General features: G+C 36.3%; 1 long non-coding RNA gene across 1 annotated transcript; it reads right to left on the reverse strand.

Annotated features, from left to right (window-relative positions):
• Positions 1 to 110: 110 nt before the first annotated feature.
• LOC128249548 (uncharacterized) lies at positions 111 to 5576 on the reverse strand. The gene is made up of 3 exons (XR_008265667.1): positions 5481 to 5576; positions 1002 to 1101; positions 111 to 259 (listed from the first exon to the last, which is right to left on the reverse strand). It is a non-coding gene; the product is annotated as an uncharacterized LOC128249548 (long non-coding RNA).
• Between the last annotated feature and the right edge of the window lie 572 nt (positions 5577 to 6148).

The following is a 6148-nucleotide window of genomic DNA, read 5'->3' on the forward strand; positions in this document are numbered from 1 at the left end:
TATATATATATATATATATATGTACATGCTTACATACATATATCTTTATATGCATACATTCATTTACCAACAAATATGAAATCATCTTCTTGTGGATATTTATCATCTCGACTGTTAGGGATTTTGTCTGCTCGTTTTTCTTTGTCTTCAATCATGTTTACTCCAGAGTTTTCGCGTCCAACTCTATCGGCAGCTGGAACATCAATAGCTGCGTTCATCATGTTCCTCTTCTCAGCATTTGAACCAGCCGTATTGCCGTCTAGAAATAGGAAGAAACAAAGAAAATCAAGACATAAGAGTCATTTTATACTTGTGACTATAGTAGAAAGGATTATTAGCAATATTAAGGCGGCAAGCTCGCACAATCGCTATTATGCCGGGCGAAATGCTTAGCGATATTTTGTCTGCCATTACGTTCCGCTGAAGTCGACTTTGCCTTTCTTCCTTTCGGGGTCGTTAAAATTAGTACCAGTTACGCACTGGGGTCGATGTAATCGACTTAATCCCTTCCCCCAAATTTGAGGCCTTGTGCTTCCACTAGAATGTATTATTATTAGCAATATTTATATCAACCATACCGTTACTATCTTTATAAACAATATAAAAATATATAGCAACAAAATAAGTGAAAAGTATATATGGAAGAGTCTTTTACGGACATTTGATTAGAGTGAAGAAATGATCCTTTAAACTGAGTGAACCAACAGGAGACTTAGCGATAGAACACAATGCGGAAAATAAGGAACAGGAAGATATAGAGAAGCAGAGGGGTGGAAGTTGAAAAAGAAATAATTTTTTTTTGTCATATCCTCCATTAACTTCCATTTAACTTGCCTTAGTGTCACCCACATTTTAAAAACACCCATCTATAGCATCCTACATCCGTTCTCGTTGTTGTGACAGCTAATAAATAAATGTAGCGAAGTGTTATGTATGGATGCATTAGTGAAGAGTAAACCCAATGAAATTTAGGAAGAGTAAAGTTGAGAAAAATAACTTACCATTAAATTCTTCACTGTTGACCTTTCCTCAAACTAAGACAGCTAGGATTACGAAAAGGTACAGGGTCGAATGTGTCTTCATTTCTAATATATTCTGCAGCTTTAAAATTTAAAATACAAAAATGGAAGTAGAGATTATTATTAATTATCGTAATTTGTATATATATATATATATATATATATATATATATATATATATATATATATATATACATACGTCTACACGTACGTAAATACGTACATAAACCCACATATATAATTGTATATATGTATATATATATATGTATATACGTATGTATGTATATGTATATATATGTATATACTTGTGTATGTACGGATATATTTACATATACATACGTATACACGTATATAAATACCTACATACACGCACATATTTCATTGTATAATGTATATATATATATATATATGTATGTATGAATGTATGGGTGTATATATATATATATATGCACACACACACATACATATATATATATATGTATATAAGTATATGCATACAGATATGCAAACATACCAGCATGCATGAGTATACACTCAGAGACTCCAATGTAAGCACTCTCACTCACATAAATGCATACAAGCGCGTGCACAATGACAAGAGTTGACCCTACTTCTTAGCTCGGCAGAAGATGTAGTGTTGCAAAAGTGTAACGCAGGTGGTCAGAAGTGGATGTATGCAGCGCAGATCACCTGGTTTGGATATTCAGCATAATGAGTTGATGTACCAGGTTTATGTGAATATGCTCCCGCTTTGTTCGCCGACCTCATGGCAGACATCTACTACACTGGCAGCATAACAGAAGAATTTTCCAGTTCATTGAACGTGGGCGAGATATCAAACAGAGATTCTTTTCTACTCTAGGTACAAGGCCCGAAATCTTTGGGGAGGGGACCAGTCGATTAGATCAACCCCAGTACGCAATTGGTACTTAATTTATCGACCCCGAAAGGATGAAAGGCAAAGTCGACCTCGGCGGAATTTTAAATTCAGAACGTAAAGACAGACGAAATACCGCTAAGCATTTCGCCCGTTGCGCTAACGTTTCTTATTTCTTATTTCTTTATTGCCCACAAGGGGCTAAACATAGAGGGGACAAACAAGGAAAGACAAAGGGATTAACACGATTACATCGACCCCAGTGCGTAAAGGTACGTAATTTATCGACTCCGAAAGGATGAAAGACAAAGTAGACCTCGGCGGAATTTGAACTCAGAACGTAACGGCAGACGAAATACCGCTAAGCATTTCGCCCGGTGTGCTAATGTTTCTGCCAGTTCGCCTCCTTATCAAACTGAGAAATTGTGTGAAAAATAAGGTTGTAAATGATTATATTTGGCTCATAACTGTTAAACACAGTGTTTAAGATTTTGACCAGCGTTAGCGGAAAATTTAACATCTGTCGTGAGTCAAGTTAGGAATCGAAGACGTGTGCAATCTTGACCATGAATACTCACAACTTTCGTCTCGTTCGATACAACACAACGGTAAAGGTTGAGTGGTAAACTGTGCTTTCGTGATTACCTGATCAAGTTGGATCAAACTCAAGCATCCAGGATCGTAACTTTGACGCTTTATTCAACGCAAACGGTTTCGGTCTTGTTTTCCATGGGCTGGGTTGCTGGAATTTTAATAAGGATTTACAAAGGCAACGACCAATCTTAAAATCAATTGGATCTTGCTCACAAGGTATTGGAATCTTATATGTATACCATTCTGCCTAAACATTGGATTTACAAATACAATATCTCTACATTCACTCTCTATTTCCTATCTTAACTAAACTAACTATTGCTTAATCATCCTCTCACACCGTCTCCGATGAAGGGATATAATAAATATCCTGGAAACAGCTGTCAGACATTCTATATTATACATAGCCTTTGTCTTTATCTCATTACGAAAAGTAAATCCTTATATTCACACGCTGATATATGACCTACGTTGGACCCCTTATTTCCATAACCACCGAACCTGGAGCTTAACTGTGGTCTATCCATAGCATTTACTCAGCATTACCTGAAACCGCTGGGTCTAATTGACACCACAATCGCTCATAACCTATAAATATATATATATATATATATATATATATATATATATATACACACACACATGTCGAACGATAAAATGAATGCTCAAGACCGCATTGGTGGATATATAATTTCTTTATTTGTAAATTAAGGCTGCCATTGGTTTCATGTTAATTGTTTTCCAAAATGGAGGCGAGCACCTTTCTCCATGTGATCGGCTTGAAACATTGTTAAGACACTAGGATATTTTCCTACTTTTCTTAACATGAAACCAATGGTAGACTTAAGTCACAAATATGTGTGTGTCTGTGTGTGTTTGTGTGTGTGTGTTTGTATCATGTATAAATGTTGACATGTACACATACACACATATATATGTATGCATGTATATATGGAGAGAGAGAGAGAGAGAGAGTTATATGATATTATAACACAGAAAGCGGCATACCGTATGTGACTTCAGTTAAGATATGCAATGACAAATAACAATCGCTGCCCTTATATAGTAACAACTAGTGGTAATGGTGTTGGAGGAGGTGATAGTTGCGGTGGTAGTTGTATTAGTACTAGTGGTAGTATTATTAGTAGTATTAGCAGCAGCAGCAGCAGCAGCTGTAACAGAGGTGTAGTAGTAACAGAGGTGGTCGAGACGGTGGTTGTGGCGGCAGTAGTGGTGGTGGTAGTAGTAGTAGTAGTAGTAGTAGTAGTAGTAGTAGTAGTAGTGGTAGTAGTAGTAGTAGTAGTAGTAGTAGTAGTAGTAGTAGCGGTTGTGGTGGTGGTAGCTTAACAATATGCAGCCGTGCCTTCGTTTGAGGGAGGAGAAAGAAGTAGAGGTGGTAGTGTTGGCGTTCATTGGTGAGATGATTGCTGTAGTAGTAGTGGTGGTGGTGATGGCGGCGGTGGTGGTTTTGGTGGCTGAATACTAGTGATGGTGATGGTGATGGTGGTTTCTGATCCTGAATACAGGATACTTTTTTTACAGCCCTGTATTCGGAGTAGAGTACAGTGGGCGTTGAAGCAAATTAATAGAAGCTTCTAATTATTTAATTAAAAGAAAAGCAGCAAGACGTTACGTTTTATGATATAATTATATATGTGTGTGTGTGTGTGTGTGTGTGTGTGTGTGTGTGTGTGTGTGTGTATGTGTGTGCTTGTATGCATGTGGGCGAGCGTATATCCATCTTACAGTAATAATATTTTAGCTGTAATATATTCTGATGTTAAAATAATTTTATTAACATATTGTGATCCTGACAGGTGTGTTGTAGGCAGGGTTAAATAAAACAATTATATAAATAAGCGTCCTGTTTGATGGACACCAAAGCTGGTTCTATTCTCATTTATTTGTATAATAACATATTTTCTGTGGCACCTTTTTCTGCGTACGTGTGCATGCGTGCATGTATTTGAGCATGTATATAAATGGGGTGAGATGTATTACGAGCAACATTGCTGACCACGCATTTCCAGTTGTTCAATTGTCTGAACAACCGGAGGCAAAAAAAAAAACAAAAAAAACTGAGTATTCCACTGTTATATCTAACCTTAAAGTAAATCTCTTGTGGAACCAGCTTGATCCAGTCTGTGACAAGGATGGACATTTCTTCTCCCAGACAATCAATCCGAAGGTGTTCAATCCATGAACACCTTGGACGATTGTCTTTATTTCTACTCTCACCCGGGTGTAGAGATTAAGACATTTGACCGACAGACCACACTATGCGAAGAAACCCTATACCTTGTAATTTAGAAGCAAACTTCTAAATTACTCAGTCATACAGTCTTTACAAGCGTCCACCACCATAATTACATTTATATAGGTCGGTGCATGTGAGTTTGTATTCACAAATATCATATAGACATTGTGTCTACAAAATGTATATACACTCTAAGAGCTGGTAATCCATTTAATTTTCGTTTCTCTTTAGACTTAACCCATTAAAATATTCTTTTCTACTCTAGGCACAAGGCCCGAAATTTTGAGGGAGAGGGCCAGTCGATTAGATTGATCCCCAGGATGCAACTGGTACTTCATTTATCGACCCCGAAAGGATGAAAGGTAAAGTCGACTTCGGCTGAATTCGAACTCAGAACGTAAAGACAGACGAAATACAGCTAAGCATTTCGCCCGGAGTGCTAATGTTTCTGCCAGTTTGCCGCCTTGCGGAGCCTTTTTTTCCAGCAAGATAAGGTGCTTCAAGCGCAATCGGGGTAATTGTCTATTTTGACGAAGTTTTGCCAAACAGGGAACTGGACAAAGAAAGAAAACACTTGTATTTACCAAACCAAACGCCACAAGACGATTTTCTGTGGGGATACGACTTAAAGTTTACAGCACACGGCTGTCTACGAATTGACGGCAGTCTTTCAACAAGAAGCGCGCAAATACCAAACGAGTTCTTTTTTATAAAAATAAAAAACAAAACATACCATGCAGTACTGTTTCTACTTTACGGATATTCACCTATCGCGGGTGGTTTTGGAACGTAACACCCGCGATAATCAAGTGATTGTTGTATTGTCAAGAAAAATAATTGCACAATTTGGCTATAAAAGTTTTTTTTAAATTTTTTAATCAGAAGAAAAATAAACACAACCAATCAGAAAAGTAAAATAAAAGACAAACAAACAAATATCACAATAATGATGAAATAAACGAATTTATAACTCAGAGAAAATATCGCAATGTCTTTCAGAATATTCAACGAAGAAACAATGAAGTGTTCAGATTGCAGGTTTTTTGCGTTTCGCTTCATTTTGGTTATAGTTTGACTTTATTTCTATATCTGAAATATTCTCTTAAGTATATATATATAAACGTACTTACGCACACACATACACACAATGTGAATGACAATATGGAAGATTAATGAACTTGGAGAATATAAACTAGCGAAAGGCTATGAAATAAAAACACGTCTCTCTTAGATATTTTTGTCTCATATCAAAATATATAATTTGTTTTCTTATTCTTTCTTTTTCAATTCGAAAATTCATTTCATGTATTTTACAAATAAATTACTATTCTCCGCTTTGTTTATGTCTTTGTTTTTCATTTCTTTTGTTATTTCTTTGGTTTCCATAAATTACTTCCCCTT

The sequence above is a fragment of the Octopus bimaculoides genome, chromosome 15 (assembly GCF_001194135.2).
Source record: "Octopus bimaculoides isolate UCB-OBI-ISO-001 chromosome 15, ASM119413v2, whole genome shotgun sequence".
Taxonomy (NCBI): Eukaryota; Metazoa; Mollusca; class Cephalopoda; order Octopoda; family Octopodidae; genus Octopus; species Octopus bimaculoides.